The 19,524-nt window shown below is 38.2% G+C and overlaps 1 protein-coding gene across 5 annotated transcripts in view; it reads left to right on the forward strand.

Moving 5' to 3' along the window:
• The window catches only part of FHIT (fragile histidine triad diadenosine triphosphatase), a 1,388,110-nt gene that overhangs the window by 376,523 nt on the left and 992,063 nt on the right, over nucleotides 1-19,524 (forward strand). Inside the window, exon 1 of one of the 5 annotated variants that reach the window (XM_055344939.1) lies at nucleotides 2,242-2,261. The exons of the other annotated variants lie outside the window; for them this stretch is intronic. The gene's annotated coding sequence lies outside the window, so the exon portion shown is untranslated. Of the gene's footprint in view, nucleotides 1-2,241; nucleotides 2,262-19,524 lie in introns of those variants that run through there. 5 annotated transcript variants of the gene reach the window in all.

Here is a 19,524-nt window from a genome sequence, read left to right on the forward strand (position 1 = left end):
TGGAGAGATAGCAGTAGTTGGAGAGGTAGTATTTATTTAATTTGAAATGTTTTCATGGAGTTTGATATAATCCACCTTCTATAGGTGCATCCTTATAATAGTAGTGACATTTTTATGTACATATAAAATAGAACTTTTAAAACGATAACATTTCTGGGTTCATTTCCCTTGGAGAATTTACCCTCTCTCTTGACTTCTATTTGTAGCTGCCATTTTAAAATTAGGGTATAAATATTATGTCAGTTAAATAAAGGAGTGATGACTTCACTTCTTGAAGAAAGTACTACCTTTTCTTTCCATGAAATGCAGCTTAGCTGTTACCTGATTGACACACCATTATATGATTCTCTCCCAACCAGACAGTTACACACATTTAATAATTTTTTATGTATGAAAAATAAGGTCAAACAGCTACAAAATCAAGTTTTTATGCTTTGCATAGCTTTGAGAATGATTGTGGAATTGAAATGAAATTCATGAAGCAGGAGGATGCTTCTGATGTGAAACACGTCTCCTAAAATGGCAGGGGATTTTTCTTGGTCAGTGGAAGTCTCATGGCATACTTTGGGCAGTGTGAGATAAAGCTTAGGAAAAGACTAAGCTTTATAAAATAATCACTTGTCTTTATATGTCTTTGAATGGTTTCACTGAAAAGGTGAATATGTATTTAAAAAAATAAAAATACAGGAAGAGAAATGTGTTAATGTGGTAGACTTTGCCCAGCATGTTGTCAGTGGACTGTGTTCCTTTAACACCTCCCTGGAACTCATATGCCTGCTCCTTTCCTTTTCTACCATGTCTTCTCATTTTTATTCTCTTAACAGTTACTCCCATTCTGAAAGCTTAGCAAGCAACTTAGCATGTGTAATAAATACAATATTGAATACTTCCCATGTTCTAAAAAGCAAAGATATTATACTCCTTTTCTTGCTTCTAGTCAAGACCCAGTCTCCTGTTTCACTTTATATTATCTGCCCACTTACCTTTAGCCCTGCCTTTTTTTCCTCTCATTCCACAATCACTTGAAACCCATAGGTTTCTGCAATTTTTACAATTTAGGGATTGCCCCTAAAATGTGTAGGACCATGAGGCATTGCTACAATCTTCTAGAAATACTTGCCAAATGATAGTTTTGGCTGGATGAGACAGGCATCTTCATTTCTTAATGTGCCTGCTTCTCACTGGTGAGTCACCTGACTGTCTAGAAAGTTTAGCTGGAAAACAGAGGAGGTCTAAGGAAAGTAAATGAAATGAAGTGAAGTAGTGGTTGTATGGAATTATTATTATTATTTTTAAAGATTTTATTTGTTTATTCATGAGAGACACACAGAGAGAGGCAAAGACATAGGCAGAGGGAGAAGCAGGCTCCATGCAGGGAGCCTGATGTGGGACTCGATCCCGGGACCGTGGGATCATGCCCTGAGCCGAAGGCAGATGCTCAACTGCTGAGCCACCCAGGTGTCCCTGTATGGAATTATTTGATCCTTGTGTTATTGTTCTGGTTGGTGTTTGTAAGCCCTGGAGCAAGACTATTTGTTTTTTTTTAAAGATTTTATTGATTCATGAGAGACACAGAGAAATGCAGAGAGAGAGGCAGAGACACAGGCAGAGGGAGAAGCAGGGTCCATGCAGAGAGCCTGACATGGGACCCAATCCCGGGCCTCCAGGATCATGCCCTGGGCTGAAGATGGAGCTAAACCGCTGAGCCACCCGGGCTGCCCAGCAAGACTATTTTTAACAAGAAAGTTGACAATATGAATCATATATATCTGAATGTGGGCCATTTTAATATTGGTAATTAATGGAAAGAGGAATTGTAAACTATAACTTCAAGTTTTACACTCTCTACCATTCCTCTTTGCTTAGAAAACCTTCTTTTTTCCTCTCCTAATAGTAAAGAGCATGTGTTTCATGAATCCAAATACTCACTCTTTGCTTTTTCTCTTTAAGAGGACTCAGATTTCTGCTATTTGCTGTGATCTCAGTTAACTCACTTAACCTCTCTGGTTTCTTCTTCCATAAAATAAGGCTAGTTATAGGAGCTACCTCATAGAATGGTTAGAAGGATGAGATGGCCACTCATGTGAAATTATTAGCAAGGTGCCTTGCATACAGAGGCTCTCAAGAAATGATAAGGAATATTAGAAGAAGGAAATGTGTACTTACCAACTCTGTGTTTTTCAATATTCTATTTCTCTTAGGGTGTTACCTATTGCAGTTTTCAATGAAGGATGTCGAAATATCTGAGACTAACAAATAAGGTAAAATAAATAATGTGGGAAAGTACCATGCAGATAATCTTTGGTAGTCATGAGCGTGTATGAGCCTCATTACTTTGAGATTAAATGCTTCCAGTCTAAGAGCCAGCAGAATTGACTGATGTATTATCATTTTATCATTTAAATTTATGCTGTGCTTTTATTCCAAATCTTCTTATATACTTGGGAAGATGATCAAGGAAGCTCTGAATCTGACTTATGTTTCTACTTAAAACCAAAACCAAACATTGCTCAGATGAGATAATGAGTGGAGGTTAAGTGTTTTGAGGAGAGAAATTCAGAAATGCAAAGGAATATCCTCTAATTGTTTTTATTTCTTTCTACTTCTAGTATGGCTCAGTAAGCTTTATTGAATCTGACATTCTCCACAGATAGCAACTATAAAATATGGGAGAAGAAATTACCTGAGGCCCTAGAGAGTGAAAATAAACAGGCAGATTTTGGAGGAGAATTGAGATTCAAGACTTGAAAGCAGGGACATGTGCAGAGTAAGTCCTGCATTTCACATTTTAGACTGAGGGTCTAGTGAAGTTAATGTCATTTAGTGTGGCTAATTCCAATAGAAAAACCACAGTCTTTTTATTTTTATTTATTATTATTTTTTTTAAACCACAGTCTTTTTAGTGTGAAACTCCAGCAAACAGAGTTCAGGACAACTGTAGCCCCTGGAAAATGAAGCTAGAGTCCCGGAAAGGAGAGAGGCAGACAGCGGAAACTCCCAATTCTATGTATAAATCTTTGACTAATCCCTAAACCATGCATGCATGGAACAGACATAGCTAACAACCAGAGAACTAGACTGAGATTTGAATTGCTGCCCAAAAGCTAGTTTTCAATTTGAGTATAACCAAATTAATTGCCTGCTATAACAAATAAATCAAGACTTTTCAAAGAACTATAACAGATTTCAGAGTCTTTACACCACCCCCCAATATTCACATTCACATGATACAACCCCAAACTATATAACATATGAAGAACCAAGAAAACATGATTCCCTTCTGAAGAGAAAAACCACTCATCTCAGATAACTCCAAGATGACCCAGATGTGGGAATTTGCAAAGATTTTAAAGCAGCCGTTACAGCTATCCTCAATGAAGGACAGAAATACACTCATGATGAATAAAATCATAGTAAATAGAAACTACCAAAAAAGAATCAAATGGAAATTCTAGAACTGAAAAATACAATATTGGAAAAAGAATTCACTGGCTAAGCCTATGCTTGTTGGAAGTAACAGAGGGAAAGGTCACTGAACCTGAAGGTATGATTAATAGAAGTTTTCTTTCTAAAGAACAGGAAGAAAAGAGATTTGAAAAACTGAACAGAATTTCCTTACTTGTACCTCTAAAGAGTAAAAAAGGTCAGATTCTAAATAAATAAATAGATAAATAAATAAAAACTGAACAGAAAAAAATAAACAGAAACTTAAGGATCTATGTGATAAAAATAAAAATGTCTAATGTGTATAACCAGAGTATTAGGAGAGGTGAAAGAGAATGAGACAGAAAAATATTTGAGGAAATAATGGCCAAAATGTTCAAATTTGGTGAAAAAGGTAAATTCATAGCTCAAGAAGCTTAGCAAACTCCAAACAGGATAAATCTGAAGAAAACCATGCCTAGATACACTCTGTATTCAAACTATAGGACACCAACAAAAAAGTGAAGATCCTGATAGCAGCCAGAGAAAAATGACATATTATCTTCCAGGGAACAATGTTTTATAATTATAAAGCATTGTAAATAAGCACTGACTTCTCATCAGAAACTAAAGAGGCTAGAAAAAATAATACGGTATTTTTGAAGTCAAAAAAAAAAAAAAAAGGAACAACCAAAAAAACCTATTTACACAGAAATCCTTGTATTGTAGATATGTACCAAAAATATCCTTTGAGAAAAAAAAAATCCTTTGAGAATAGAGGCAAATTAAAGACATTTTCAGATAAAAGTAAACTAAGTGAATTCATTCATTGTCAGCCGACCTACACCACAAGAAATGCTAGAGGAAGTTATTCAGGCTGAAGTGAGATAACACCAGACGAAATCTTAAATCTTCAAAAAGGAATGAAGAATATCAGAGACTGTAAATATAAGAGCATTTTTTCATCTTAGTATCTTTTTTTTTATCTTAGTATCTTTAAAATAATAGGATGCTCTACAGCCAAAATTATAACACTACCTTGTAGTGTTTATAATGTACTGTGTATAGATGTAGTACATATGACAATTACAGCATAGAGGATTGGGAGGCATAGTAAATGGACTTACACAGTTGCATAGTTTTCAAATTTTATATGGGGTGGTATGAAATTAACTCTTAATTAGACTGTGAAAGATCAAGAATATATATTTAAATGCTTAGAGCAATCACAAAAAATCCAAAAGATAAAATAGAATCCCAAAAGTTTCTAAAATAGTTCCAAAAAAATTCAGGAAAGTAGGAACAGAGGACAAGAAACAGAAAAGGCAAATAGGAAACAAATTAATAAAATCATAGCTCTAAATGTAACCATATCAGTAATTATATTAAATGTTAACGAACTAAATATACTGTAATTAAATTGCATAGTTTATCAGAATGGGTTAAAAAAAACAACAGGAACAACTATATTCTGTTACAAGATAACTTTTAAATGTGAAGATACAGATAAGTTTAAAGTAAATTGATGGGGCAGCCCCAGTGACTCAGCAGTTTAGCACCGCCTTCAGCCCAGGGCATGATCCTGGAGACCTGGGATCAAGTCCCACATCAGGCTCGCTGCATGGAACCTGCTTCTCCCTCTGCCTGTGTCTTTGCCTCTCTCTCTCTCTCTCTCTCTCTCTCTCTGTCTCATGAACGAATAGATAAAAATCTTAAAAAAAAAAAAAGTAAATTGATGGAAAAAGATATACCATGGAAATAGTCAGCATAAGACGTCTAGAGTAGCTATATGAGACAAACCAAACTTTAAGATAAAAGTATTATCAGAGATAAAGAAGAATACTTCAAAATAATGAAAGTGTCATTACATTAAGTTGACAGAAGAATTACAAGTGAATGTAAACATAATAAAATTCCTAGTGAGATCACTTTAAGTATTTTTGAGTCCAGGATTTTTTGACGAGTATTGTGAGTCAAGAGACATGAGTGTTTCATCATTTTAAGTTAATGACCATTTAATAAAATTGTGGAATCAAAGCTCAAGACAAGTGATAAAAAGCGTATTTGGAGAAGATAGCTATCTGTATGACTAACTGCTTATAAGCTTTTCATTATACATTGTTACAGCATGTGTTTGCTTTATTTAATGCATTTTATATATTTGAATACCTCCCATGATCCAGGATCAAGTGAGGAATTCAATTTCTCAAACAGAGTTCATATTTAATTGGTATGCACCAGAATAGCTATTAAGTCCATTCTGTGTAGTGCCCTCAACATTACTAGTTGTTAAATATTTTGATTATCCCTGCTTATAATACTTATATAAATTAGAGGCATTTCCCCCATTTGTCAGTGGAAGAATCTATGGCTCTGAGACTCAGTATGTTGCTCAATGTCTTGTGACTGGTGGATGGCCAAGCCAGTCTTCAAATCCAAGTTTGTATGTTTCCAAAAGCTTCGCCCACTGCACTCACACCATTTCTTCTGAGGAAACATTATGCCATTGTTATTAGGGTATGGATGTGAGGATCTACAGTTCCCTTTCCTGGACTGCCTTTGGGACAAAGGAACAATTTAGGAACAATTTCTTGATATATCTGGCTACATTCTGGATACAATCAGTGGCTGTAACTCATGGAGACAGACCCATGATTTTAGCCCAGTTCTCTGGGTACATTAGTATGTATATACATATACTGTATGTGCATAGAGTACTAGTATATACTAGTATGATATATCAGATCTGAAAACTTCATATGTATATATTTTTGTTAGTGTTCTGTATTTCCAGTGGACATGTTTACAGTACAAATTTAGAGATTATGGACAACTTTCCCAGATTTCTTTTTTTTTTAATTTTTTTTTATTTGTTTACGATAGTCATACAGAGAGAGAGAGAGAGGCAGAGACACAGGCAGAGGGAGAAGCAGGCTCCACGCACCGGGAGCCCGATGTGGGACTCGATCCCAGGTCTCCGGGATCGCGCCCTGGGCCAAAGGCAGGCGCCAAACCGCTGCGCCACCCAGGGATCCCCTTTTCCCAGATTTCTATGTGCCTTGTGATATGATAGAAGGGTGGCAAGTATGGATCCTGGCCCAGTGGGAGGCCAAATTTTACATTAGTGCATGGAGTTCAGAGCAGTAAGTGATTTCTAAATGATGTTTAGGAGTTATGCATTGGAGTTTTACTACTTTTGATGAATAGAACTGCATTTATATCTTAAAGGATCAATATTTCAGTTTTGATCAATACATATTTTCAATACATATTTCAATATGATCAATACATATTACTATGTATTAAATACTAATGAATGCTTTTGCAAATATCCTCTCTGAATCTTCACAGCAATGATAAGAAATGGATACTATCCCCATTATAGAAATAAGAACACTAGGAGGGCCTGGGTGGCTCAGTCAGTTGAATACTCGACTTTTGATTTTTGGCTCAGATCTTGATCTTGGAGTCCTGGCCTGAAGCCCCACATCAGCTCAGTACACAGTGGGAAGTCTGCTTGAGGATACTCTCTCTAAAATAAATAGTAAGTCAAAAAAAAAGAAAGAAAAGAAAAGAAAAGAAAGAAAGAAAGAAAGAAAGAAGAAAGAAAGAAAGAGAGAAAGAAAGAAGACACTGAAACTTCCATATTCTGTCCTTTTGAATAGAAGGTTAATACAAATATTTGCTCCTCTCTGTGACGTTGGACCTAAGCAATACGTTAGCCTTCCCTGTATTTGTTTGTGAGAATATTTATATAGCTTCCATAGTATATGTGAGCGTCCCTACCCTGCAATCAGGCGACATGAATCCTGGTCATTGCTTCCTTACCAGCTAGTTAAGAAATCTGTACCTCATATCTGGTGGCTTGTAGCTAATTAAAAGAAGATTGATAAAATATGTCTAGAAAATCAGGAAACAAATCCACTAGCCAATATTGCTAATAGAACTGCAGATTAACACTGAGCACAAAAATTCATTCTGAGTTTCCTGGCAGGCAGAGTAAAATGAAGGAATTTCTTATTCTTATCATCAGGAAAGTTAAAACATCAGGTCAAAAATTTCTCATAGGAGCTCTAAGTTCCCTTCCTGTTTTTGAGATCTTACAAAAATGGTATAATAATACCTACCTTCCAGATTCTTGATAGAATTAACTGAGACATTGGTGTGTTAATATTAGTTTACTGTTGTCCTTACAGAACCCCAATAAACGCTCCTGATGGAAATCTCAGGAGAGTCAGACTGTAGTTAACTTTGTTCACATTCCATACTCAGAACTTCTGTGGGTCATCTAGCTACTACTTATATAAGTACCCCTATGTTGTCAGCAACCATGAGAAGCAGTTTATGATCTTCTCCATACAAATGCTATTGTCCAATACCCACTGTTTGCTTCAACGTGGATGGAACTGGAGGGTATTATGCTGAGTGAAGTAAGTCAATCGGAGAAGGACAAACATTATATGGTCTCATTCATTTGGGGAATATAAAAAATAGTGAAAGGGAATAAAGGGGAAAGGAGAAAAAATGAGTGGGAAATATCAGAAAGGGAGACAGAACATGAAAGACTTCTAACTCTGGGAAACGAACTAGGGGTGGTAGAAAGGGAGGTGGGCAGGGGTTGGGGGTGACTGGGTGACGGGCGCTGAGGGAGGCACTTGATGGGATGAGCACTGGGTGTTATTCTATGTGTTGGCAAATTGAACACCAATAAAAAATAAATTTATTAAAACAAACAAACAAACAAAAACAAATGCTGTTGTCCACATTTCATAGATAGAAAACTGAGCCCCAGAGAAGTGATGTCATTTGATCAAAGTTACACATAAGGGAATTTGAACCCCTATTTCTCTGTCACTAAAGCCCATGTTATTTTCCAGTACACTATGCTGCCCCTGAAATGCTGAATAATTTAACAATTTTGGCATTCTTTCCAAAAGTCCTTCCAGTTTATAAAGTGATCACTGTGAAGAACCAACACTTACTGGGTTAGGATTTGTGTGATGTGAAATCACAAGTGGAGTCATGACTCAGAAGGCTCCACATAACCCTTGACAACATCAGAGGACCTTTTGTTATCTATATTTTATGTTTATGCTTTGTTTTTAAAAAGTAATTTCTTTGTCAAGACTTGAAGACTTGGAGAGTGACAGAGAGTAAGGTCACCCCGGGACCACCAGCGACAGCTTTGCCAGTACAGTTGGAATTTTTCTCAACTGTAAAGCTTATTTAATGAAAAGAGACCCAAAAAACTTTTCTACTAATGTGCAATGTTCTCTTGTCAGTTTGAAATGAGCAAACTGTCAGCCTGCCGATTACCATGCATACAGTATGTGCTCATTAAATCATGCACTGTGGGTTCCTTCAGGTTGTCAAACTGCTTAATTGAAAAAATGTGTAGTGTTGTCCTTATGGGAAAGAGGCACCAATCAAAGGACTGGAGATCTTATTCTTAATATTTCAGAGTTTGCTTTCAACTGCAGCCAGAAATTGTTCCGTTTTACAGTTTTGATTAAAGGACTATCCCTTTTGCATTTTTTTTTTTGGTTTTGTTTATAATTCCAACACTGTAATTATAATGGAGTTGCTTTTATAATAGAGCTACTAAATCATTCTGCCAGCAGATAAAAACTGAAGGGAAGGGCTCAGTTTCTTTGTGCTGTAACAGGAAGGCTGACTTGGGGGTGTTGGGGCTAAAACAAACTGGGAATGTGACGGGGGATGGGTTTTAAGTTTGCTAATTCTCTGCCACAGTGTTTTTCTTGTAGGTTTGGGCCTTACCATCACCTTAGTGGGTGGGTTAATCCTTTCTGAGAACTAAAAAATACCCTTAGGCTTAACACCAATGTGTTAACTTGTTTTGTATATAGGGTAGCTTTTAAAAAAACAACAACAACAAACCAATACCCAAGCTCTCCCCAGATCAAAGAAATCAGAATCTTTGGGAGTAATGAAATTAAAAGTTCTCTCCAGGGATCCCTGGGTGGCGCAGCGGTTTGGCGCCTGCCTTTGGCCCAGGGCGTGATCCTGGAGACCCGGGATCGAACCCCACATCGGGCTCCCGGTGCATGGAGCCTGCTTCTTCTCCCTCTGCCTGTGTCTCTGCCTCTCTCTCTCTCACTGTGTGCCTATCATGAATAAAAAAAAATTAAAAAAAAAAAAAAAAAAGTTCTCTCCAGGTGATTCTGATGTGAGCCAAGGTTGAGAGGGATTGGCCTAAATTCACTCAAGTTGTCCCGTATTTAAAGCCAAGACTCATTCAGCAGCTGTTATCAACCTCAAGGCATCAAGCAATGTTTCCCCACAGGGTTTAAACACCTTATCATTTCAGAACGTTAAAAATTCTGATTTTTGGGCTCCAATTAGATCTATTAAAGAGATTGTTTGGAGACAGGGCCCAGGAGTCTCCATTTTTAACAAGTGTTCTAAGTGATTCTTGTGCACTAAGGGTTGGAAATTTGCTGGAAAAGCAAGGTGATCTTTATAAGTGATGTTGAAGGGAACTTCAAATGAAAGTGCGCAAATCACAGTAAAATCAGAGCAGGGCTTTTTTTTTTTTTAAAAAAAAAAAAAAACATTAGTGATTTCAGTCCATTCATTTGGGCTAATTGGGATTTTGCATGGTTATAATAGCATCAGCTTTATTTTGGCAGACCTGCCCACTATCTAGTGCCATATCAGACCCAGGAATAAACACATATTGTATTGCTTTTTTAACCTTTAGATACATACATCTAACTTTTAGATGTCCCTAAGGACTAGGGCCAATGCATTTTTTCAAGGGCTTAGGAAAATAATGAGAACTAAAAGAGAAAAATTATTTCGGTTTCATTGTATGGAGGAATTGCTGAATCAGAACCATTAGATATTTAATGAAATGGCAACCAAATGAAACATTATGCTTTTGTTATTACTTAATTTAGTAATTATAAAAAAATCTACATTTAGAGACATTTTATGAATAAGCTTTCCTCTCTTTAAGAATTTCTGAAAATGCATGATGATTGCTGAGACATTTTAGCTAATTTTAAAATCAAATAAACTAAATTATATGTAACCAAATAATTTCAAATGCAAAAGTACAAAAATATTTTCAAAGATTTCACATCTGACAACTGTTTAGTGTAATATATCTGATATAAGATGGGGCTGAGCCTCCCAAAGAAAACATACCTAGGGAGTGGGAAGGTCACGTAAGTATCTCCCATAATATCTGCTTCAAAATTAAAGGGCATTTGATTGTTCTGGGTTCCATTCTCATTGATAAAGCTAACAAACCAAGCCTAAGCACGCTTCAAACATACGGTTGAAACTAAACCTTATTGTTCACCTTCCCACCTCTAAAAAATAAAGAAAGCCAAAAAGATTAAAGAAAAAAATTAATATATTTAGCAACAGATTAAACTACCTTTAAAAATACATTACATAAAAGTGGGGACTATTAATGAGCCTCAAATGAGACTGACAAGGCACATTGCCCACTATACCTCTTGCTCAGAAAATTACTCCTAAGAAATTATGTTATTAATAGTGAAACAACACATGGCTAAAAATAAAATAAATAAAATAAAATAAAATACTGCTGGAAATTTGGTGTTTCTGAGGTCCGTTGATAACTAGAGCTAAGTATATCATATTTGATTTCTCTATTTGGATACTTTCAATTTGATTGCATATGAAGTAACCAGTTTCAGAATTCTTCTGATTCACAGTGATTCCTGCTACTAACATCATATTTAAGACATATCTTCCCCTTTTCATAACCTCTTCCTCTTGTTTTGTTTCTTTTGTAAAAGTTAGCACGTCTGTTTTATTTATTTGTTGGTTTACCTTCCTTTTTGACCATTTCTTCCCCTAGAATGTATTCTCCATGAAAGCATGAGTTATGGCTGTACTTCATCAAATCAATCATGGGGAAGAAAGGATGATGACAGTTGATCACTTTGTCCTTGCCCACAATGATCAGTCAGGAATGTCGTACTATTAGAAGCAAAGTTACAAATGCTTACCTGGTCAGGAAATGTTTTAGAACATCTTTTTTAGGTGTTGGATTCTATAACTCCAAGTCATTAATAAATGAGTGATGGAGAGAAGATATATTCAGGTTTCACATAGACCTCCCTTACCTCCCCCAACATCCAAAAGGCAAAAAAACTGCCAAAAGAATCAGCTTTTCTATAAATTCTGTGATTTTTAGATGAATAAAATGGTTAATTGTTCACTGGAAAATGACTACTTTATACTTTTGGAGAGAGGCCTGAAAATTTCTTGGCAATACGTCAACTGATTAATAATTTAGAATGATGATTGACTGGAGGGTGGAAGTGGAGCTAATAGCTTCTCATTTTCCTCTTTATTATTTCAGACAAATTGGTAAGTCATGGTGGAGGTGTGGGGTATTTCTGGGTCAACTGGTTAGAAGCTCTGGATTAAAAAATGGAGGGAGATATTTGATCTTGCTAGTGTGCTGACCTCACCCCTAATGGAGCTGGACGACTTTGTGATGTGTTGCTTCTGACACTTAGTGCTGCTATTACTCTCCTAGCAAAGTCTGTGTGAACCCTAAGAAACTCTTACCAGGACTCTGTTGTGTGCCACATCAGTTAGACAGTGGTTCTGTTAAAATACTGGATCCAACACAATCCTAACCTTAAATAGTTAAAAATTTGGCAGGAGTGGCACATACACCTACCAGGTAAAATGTGTTAGGTATTTTAAGAGAGCGTTATGAACAAATACGATGGGAACCATTAGCTTATGGATTGATGTGAGAGTCCTGCCTAATTGGGAAATAGTGAATTGTAACAGTGTGAGAAAGTCCAACTGTCTAAGACAGTGTATGTGGGTGGCAGCAGTGAATTAAAGAGTGGCTAAGAAAGGAATGCTTGCAGGAGAACCTGGGTGAGATTTTCAGGCCTGCATATAGCTCCAGGACTGTATGCGAAGAGATAGGATTCAGATCAACTGTGTCCTAGAAGGAATGAAGTGAGCCTCATCCTAGAAAGTGCACAGGGCATTATGTGGAAATTTCCACCTGCTCTTGGGAGAGGGTGTGGCTTTAACAGGAGCCAGGGTTATGGTGGCTGCTGCCAGGGTACTGATATTCATCTATATCTAAAGGGCGAGTAGCTGAGCCCCCGCAAATGAATCTCACTAATTCTGAAGAGAATTCTCATTGAAATAAAATCATTGTATATTTGAGCGTCAGATCTGCTTTCACTGGCTAAATTTTTGCTGGTGTCATCAGGGCCTGAATGTAAGGATTTTCCTCAAAGAGCAAAAGATTATGCATGCTTCCCTCACCCATCTTTGTCCTGTGGATTTAAGTAACTTTGCAAATATTCATGTTTTGAGTATTTGTATATGTTATTTTGATGGACTGAATTTTGTCCTTCCAAAAATTCCTACGTGGGAGCCTAACCCCCATGTGACTGCATTTGGAGATAGCGCTTTTAAAGAGCTAATTAAGGCTAAATGAGGGCCTAACTGTGGGGCCTGATCCAGTATGATTGGTGTCCTTATATGAAGAAGTAAAGACACCAAGGATGCTTGCACACAGAGGAAAGACCATGTGTACCTTCCGCAAAGGTAGCCTTCTGCAAAGCAAGGAGAGAGGCCTCAAGAGAAACTATGTCTCCTGATATCTGATCTTGGACTCTCAGCCTCTAGAACTGTTGAGAAATACATTTCTGCCGTTTAGTCTGTGGTGTGTTGTTATGGCAGCCATAGAAGACTAATATAGTTGCCGACAAATCTCCCTGGTGGGCTTGATGTATAAGCTTAAGTCAATGACAAGTTATTTAGGACCCTAAATTTGGGCCACAGCAACTATGAAAGCCCTCCAGAAATTGTTCTCCTGTCCTTCTCACTAAGCAATGTCCAGCATGACTATAGTATAAAGCTACTCATTTATGTGGAGCAGTTTTCTCACTCTACCATCTACATATTCAACAAAAATTCACTGAGTGCCTATTATGTGCCAGTGACACATAGATCATGCTCAGAAGGATCTGTCAGTCTAGAAGAGGAAACATAACAGGCACACGAAGCGCTATCATTTGCAGGAATGCCATGAGCATGCCACGACTGTAGGGAGTCACTGCATCTGGAATGGCAGGAAAGAATCCTGGGGGAGTTGGCATTGAAGGAGGGCTTGAAGGATAGATGGGATCTGGTCATGAAGAGTTGGGCCATGGGGGAAGGACAGTTGAGGGTAAGGAATCATGAGCAAAGGCTTAGAGATAGAAGCCTAGGAAAGTTTATGGATAGATGTGCACTTTTTTTTTAATAATTTTAATTTTTTTTTAATTTTTATTTATATATGATAGTCACAGAGAGAGAGAGAGGCAGAGACACAGGCAGAGGGAGAAGCAGGCTCCATGCACCGGGAGCCCGACGTGGGACTCGATCCCGGGTCTCCAGGATCGCGCCCTGGGCCAAAGGCAGGCGCCAAACCGCTGCGCCACCCAGGGATCCCTAGATGTGCACTTTGACTGAAATGCAGAGTATGCTAAGGGAAATCTCCCTTTACAAAGGGTGAGTCTCGCAGACTCAGGGGCTTCTTTCATGAAGGAGTGATGATATGCCAGGCACTGTCCTATGTCTATCATTGCACAAACTCCTTCATACTCCTAATACACCTACAAGGCAGGTGTTAACATTATCCTGAAATAAGATTGGGAAACTGAAGTATAGATTTACATTACTTGCCAACTACTAGTAAATTATGGAGCTGGGATTTGAACGCGGGCACGCTGGCTCCAGAGCCCTGCTTATGGAAAGAAGGCCTGAGCATCTAAACCAAAGGATGTGGGGAAGTCCTGGTGTGCATAGATGAGGACAAGATGCAGAGCTTTGAGAACGCGGGCAACCTGTCCTGTTTCCAGAAGCAAAGTGAAAGGCAGAGCCCCTGCCTCCAGTACCCAGGAGGGGAATCGCAGTGCCCTTGGCCACCTTCCTCCTAGCTAGCCATGTTTGCAGCCCATTCGTGGAGATAAATCGTTGGTACAGGGAAACAAAAGTGTTTTTCAGGCGCTTTGCTGCCATGGTTAGCCTAGGACAGGGTTATGAAAGGAGCTTTTCTGCGTCCGCTGCCTTCCGGGGTTACATTCTTAGTGAATCTACTGCCTCAAAATGGAGCTTGTTAGTTGCGTGTCATCCGAGGGTGGCAATTAGTTGCATGTGTTTGGTTGGGTGCCAGCCCCGGGGGCGCCAGACCTCAGTGGGGGAGCCACTGTTTGTCATGAATTAGTCTTTAAATAAAAGCAAGTTTTTAAAATGGAGCATGCTAATTTGGGTTTTGCTAACCCCCTCTGAAGAAGGCTTGGCCTGTTCGGTGCCAGCTGGCTGGGCTGGCATTCAGCGAGAAACTGGGTCCCTACCAAAAATCACATTGCTCCCACCTCCCCCTTTGAGAGGAAAATGGCAGCGAGGAGCTGGTTGGCACTGAGGGACAAGGTGAAACAGGGGCAGGGACAATGCAGGAATCGGATGATTAAAGGGAATTGAGCTGCCATGGTATCCCCGCTTCTCCCACCACCTCAGAAAGGAGTCTGCCCCTCTCTTTCCCCACTCACGCTGTCCTCAGCCACCCATTCAGTGACTCTCTACATAAAAGGCTTCCTCATCCAATTGCTTATACACTGCACCTTTTATACTCTTCCAAGTCATACTTAAAGGATTATCACTGCAGCTTTTAACTTCCCCTAGAAAGAGCTGAATGAGCGTGAATGGGGCGGAAGAGTCTTCAGTGAGAAAGTGTCCCCCCACCCCAAAACGCTCACAAAACCCCTAATCACGATGTAAGAATGCCACCCTGTTTTTGGCGGCGGCTGGCTACAAATGCACTAATTAACAATTACTGTACATATAGGCGATAATTACAAGGAGTTGTGTCGCGCACACAACTGGTGGCAACAGAATGTGGTGCAAAAACCAGGCCCTGTCGCCTGACCGTGGCCCTCTTTCACCTTAAGAGCGATCCTCGCCCATCAAGGTTTTGATTCTTGAAACCCAATGAGTGTTAATTGGAGGATTTGTTTTCTTATGCTTTCTAGGTGGGATATCTGATCATGAGAAATGGCAACTGTGATGTGATCCACAGTTGAGAACAGGAACTGTCCCCATTCTTTCTTTTCTTTTCTTTCTTTCTTTTCTTTCTTTCTTTCTTTCTTTCTTTCTTTCTTTCTTTCTTTCTTTCTTTCTTTCTTTCTTTCTTTCTCTTTCTTTCTTTCTTTTCTTTCTTTTTCTTCCTTCCTTCTTCCTTCCTTCCTTCCTTCCTTCCTTCCTTCCTTCCTTCCTTCCCTTCCTTCCCTTCTTTCTTCCTTCCCTTCCCTTCCCTTCCCTTCCCTTCCCTTCCCTTCCCTTCCCTTCCCTTCCCTTCCCTTTCCTTCTTTCCGTTTTGATGTGCAATCACCCCTCTGTCTCCAAATGGATTGCTGGGTGTGGGGAGAGGAGCCCTGTAGTAGGCAAAGCAGAAAATGAATTTAAATAAGCCTTACATTTGTTCTGAGGATTCAGGAGAGATGGAAGAGTTTTCTCACTTGAATGTATTTGTGCAGCAGACTGCTGAGAAATATGGGTCGTCCTGGTTTCTAATGTGGTGTACATTAAATTTCCTGGTGTGAGGTTTTTTTTTTTTTTTTTTTTTTAACCTGTTTATTTGCTGGTGGTGTCTCTTCTTCTGAATGCAGGGTGTGAAGTTTGCTAATAAACTGACACCCTGTTTCTAAGAGACTTGGCCTGAAAGCCCTCCTGACAAGACAAGAATTTGTTTGTTGTTGTTGTTACAAATGGTGTAAAAAAAAAAAAAAGGCAAAATTGACAATGAAGGACATTTTGAATACTTGAGCACTGTAAATAGTTTTGGAGGCAGTGATTTTATTTTTTGAGGGTGGTGCATTTTGGAGTTTCTTTAAATGCTCATTTAATATTTGGGTCTCAGCAGGACAATGTGTTGCTTTTAAAAATAAGAGTCGATAATGAGCCCATGGAGCCTTTAATTTATGATGTATCTGACAGCAATGTGGTAGATCTGATATGGGATGCATGCGATTATGTCTGCAAGCTGAAAATAAACCAGCTGGTATTTGTTCTGAAAACATTCTGAGAACACCCTCCTGTTAATGGCCCATGGCTTGATCCAGCATCTGGTAAACTAATATATTGTCATTTTTACCATGAAAGTCAGCACAAATCATTAATGATTCTGGCAACCATTTGCGTTCTTCTCTTGTCTAGAATACTCCAATTACCATGAAATTATTCCTATTAGCGGCATGATTGAATGATAGTAACCTGACTGTAATTTGTTGGCAGAAATTCTTTCATAATGACAATAATGAACTGTGCATTTGAGTCCTTGCGAGGTTCTGTTAAACAGGAAGGTTGGATATTATATGCTTCTAACCCTCATGAACAATACTGTGTGAATTGAAGGAAATGTGCTATCTTGCAGATTTGTTTCAAGGTGGGAACTTCTCATTTTGTTCAGTTCTTTGAGAGAAGGAATCACTGTTTGCCATTAAAAATGGTGTTCAGGGACTCCTTTTAGATATACACACATGATCATCATCAGTATATAGAACCTGGTGGGGTTCACTTTTGCTATCATTATAGACAGAACTTGAATTTTTCAATGAAATATTCCACATATAATCATCACCAAGAATGAAATGATACCATCAATGCTAGTGACTAAAAAAAACTAAAGAGAACTTGATACTGCCATGAGATTGATAAGTGTCATTTTTCTTTTACCCAATCTTGATCTGTAAGGCCACATGACCTGCCTAACTGGAAATGCCTATCAGGTAGTTACCCCAAGATATATAAGAGGAATGGCTGAAAGGATACCTATAGGTCCATGATAATTACTGGTAACTTTAGGACAGATTAGCCATATTCTCTAAAGGTCTAGGGAAACTAATTAATGTCAACATTTCAGTGGCCCACTTCATATCCTCTTGTCTCACTTGTTACTTGGGCCATCGCTGTGGAAATCAGCCTAGGGGAGCTATGACCAGAGAAGCCTCTTGCACATCCCCATCTTCTGTCCTCATGATCTCAGGGTTGTGAGATCAAGCCCCATGTCAGGTTCCATGCTGGGCCAGGGATCTGCTTAAGATTCTCTCTGCCCCTCACCTCCCCACTTTCTCCCTCTCTTAAAAGAAAAAGAAAAAAAAATAAGAAGAGTCATATATGCCACCCATATTAGATCCAGTGGACTGGGAAGTTATCCCTGAGAAGATGATATTTAAGCAGAGCTCTAAAGATAGAAAAAAGTCAGCTCTGCAAAGGAGGTGGAGCAGGAGAAATATGGCAGCATGGCAGCCAGAGGAATGATATATGCAAAGGGCTGGAGGCAAGAAATACCTCAATATAGTAGAGGTATTAAAAAAAGACCACTGTGACAATATTGCACTGGATAAGGAAGGGAGTGCACAAGATAAAGTTGGAACGTAAGGATGAGCAGGATTTTAGATGGCATCATATGCTGCTTTCTCCTGAATGCAATGGAAAGCAATTGGAGGGCCTTAAGGACAAAGGTGATAGTTTCCAATTTATGGCTTTAAAACATGACTTTGCTGTGTGGAAAAGAGGTTTGGTTGGGTGACAAGAATAGATGTGAGGAGAACAATGAAAAAGCCACTGCAGCAGTCCATGTGAGAAATGATCAACTGGTCTAGAATAGAGTCAATGGACATGAATTAGAATTTATTCAAAGGTAAATCAAGATATCAGGGATTAACTTTCATGATCACGATTGTATATTGGCCTACACATGAGGTTTGTGGGGACCACAGCAGGACAATGTAGGGGCGCCTGGGTGGCTTAGTGATTGAGTGTCTGCCTTTGGCTCAGGGCATGATCCCAGGGTCTTGGGATCAAGTCCCACACGGGGTTCCCTGCAGGGAGCCTGCCTCTTCCTCTACCTTTGTCTCTGCCTCTCCATGTCTCTCATGAATAAATATATAAATTATTTTAAAAAAATCAGCAGGCATTAAAATAAAAAAAGGAGTACAAATGGAGGCCACATCCCATCTGTCTAAATGTTTAACAATAATAAATCTAGCTAATTAAGGAAATATTTTTATCCTTCTACTATGAGAATATAACTTTTTAACAACAAAATCTGAAAGTATAGCTATGATTTTTCTATGACTAAAAATTGGCAAGATATCAAAGCTAATTGAATTTGATTATTACTATACATGTTCTATTATTAGGGATGATATTTGGATGGGTTCTTAAAAAGAAATATTCATAAATTATTACATATTTATTCCAAGTAAGTTATTTCTTATTTTCCATTCAGTAAAATAGATATGGTGGTATAATCAAGGTGGGGTGTTTTCATTCTTGTTTTTGTTTGTTACATAATTTGTGTCTATTGGCAGTAGTGATCTGATGCAGATCTATATCCGGGCCTTTGGGCCAAGTGGAGCCACACTCCTCCATTCACACATAGTCTGTGGTTCCTTTTGTGCTGCAGTAGCAGACGTGAGGAGTTGCAACAGCCTAAAATGTTTACGGTTTGGTTCTTTACAGAAAAGTTTGCTGACCTTGGACGTAAAGAATGAAAAGCTAAGTTTGTAGCTTAGCTTTTGTAAGCTTGCCATTTGTATTTCCAATATATGAAATATGAATGTATTTTCATTAAGCTTCTAAATGAATGATAAACATAGAAACGTTAAATTATTTTTGAGTGTTTTCAGAAAAAAAAAGATATCTCTTGTAAAATATCCAAACAATTTATTAGAATTAAAAGGCAAATGCAGACTACTTAACAAATAGAAAAATTTTACGTCAACTGAAGGATGCTGGATTTTACATTTTTTTTATTTTGGAGGATTTAAATGAAATCTTATTAAGTTTTCTCATAAAAAAATAAAATGATTTTCAGTTTTGCGTTCAGTGTCTAGTTGCCAATATAAAAAATTGACATCAGACTTCACGCATCTTATGCTGTGACAAAGGTATATTCAAATTATAGGAGAGCATGCATTATTAACTATTGTAAGATGTACCTAAACCACCATGTGCAACAGTCGTGAATACTGCTGGGATTTGTGAGACCTCTGAAACAAACAAAGAAATAGCATT

Source organism: Nyctereutes procyonoides, unplaced genomic scaffold, assembly GCF_905146905.1.
Source record: "Nyctereutes procyonoides isolate TBG_1078 unplaced genomic scaffold, NYPRO_anot_genome, whole genome shotgun sequence".
NCBI lineage: Eukaryota > Metazoa > Chordata > Mammalia > Carnivora > Canidae > Nyctereutes > Nyctereutes procyonoides.